Genomic DNA, 1,496 nt, shown 5'->3' on the forward strand with positions numbered 1-1,496 from the left:
TCTATTTAAAATAACAGCTTGCCAATGACACTGGCTAAAGCCCTCAGCCTAGTAAAGCAGCAGATTTCACTTGCTTCAAGGAAACCTGGCAAAGTAGAAGCTATGGTGTTAATTACCAAGACGTAGAGCTGCCCATGTCTAATCAGTGGTGATTTATATCTGTACCATAGTCAGTGAACAGTTAAGCCCCTGGGCCTGAATTTGTCCTTTTGCAGATTAGAAATGGGTTCAGTCTGGAGTAATTAAAACAATCCCACAAATAACCTAAGTTTTATGGCAAGGGCTGCTATGTGTTTTTTGTTTTCTGTTCTCTCCCCCCCCCCCCCATGTCTGTCTCAGGAGTCAAATCACTCCATTCTTGGTTTCAAAGGATTGATTTTATCTTGCCAAATCTGGGATAGCTGTACATAGTCTTCTACAGCCTGGGTTCTTCTGAGCTTAAACAAATGAAGGGCATCATCTGATTTTGCAGAATTATTCCCCTAACAGGAATTCTGAAGCATTTCTAAATACAGACTTTTTCTAAACCAGAACAAAGTAAAATGTACTCTAATTTTACTTGACTAGAATGGTCTGCGCTGCAACATTATTTCAGCATGTACCAAACAGGTGTTCCACCCAGCTTTTCAGGGTAGGAGTACATGTACAACATGTACTACAGGAGTACATGTACCAGTAGATGCACCCCATATACATCTAACCAAAACCCATGAGCCAGACATCTTTCTCATTAGTGGATTTCATCTTAACCTCTAGCCAACTTTTCATGCATCTGCTGGAAAAAAAATTAGCTCAAAGCAAGTTTAAACCGAACAGCAAGTATGTTTTCCTCAGTTTCTTTCAAACCCTGACCAGTTAGTAGTTCATGGACACCCAGTTACCTGTGAAATACAAGTCGAAGACTATGAGTTACCCCATGACTTGTAGAGAATTTTTTAATTCAGTAACATCTCATTTTATGAAAACTGACAACAGTTTCACCATTAAAGAGGATACTGTTACAGATAAATAAAGCATTGTTAAAATTCAACATGTTTTCTAAGAAAATTAAAAAATTAAGGGGAAGAATAACTGGAAAGCTGCCCAGTAGAAAAGGACCTAGGGGTGTTGAGTGACAGAGCTGAACATGAGCCAGCTTGTGCCCAGGCAGCCAAGAAGGCCAGCAGCATCCTGGCCTGTATCAGCAATAGCGTGGCCAGCAGGGCCAGGGCAGTGATCATCCCCCTGTACTGCACTGGTGAGGCTGCACCTCAAGTTCTGTGTTCAGTTCTGGTCCCCTCAGTACAACACAGACACTGAGGTGCTGGAGCAGTTCCAGAGAATGGCAGTGGAGCTTTTGAAAGACCTGGGGGGAACTTATAGCTCTCTACAACTACTTGAAAGGAGGTTGTACTGAGGTGGGGTTGGTCTCTTCTCCCAAGCAAAAAGCTATAGGACAAGAGGTAATGGCCTGCAGCTGTGCCAGGGAGGTTTAGATTGGATATTAGGAAACACTT

This window comes from Neopsephotus bourkii, unplaced genomic scaffold (genome assembly GCF_033783945.1).
Source record: "Neopsephotus bourkii isolate Nb327-2 ecotype Australia unplaced genomic scaffold, CSIRO-AGI_Nbou_v1 NB_145, whole genome shotgun sequence".
In the NCBI taxonomy this organism is placed as follows: domain Eukaryota; kingdom Metazoa; phylum Chordata; class Aves; order Psittaciformes; family Psittacidae; genus Neopsephotus; species Neopsephotus bourkii.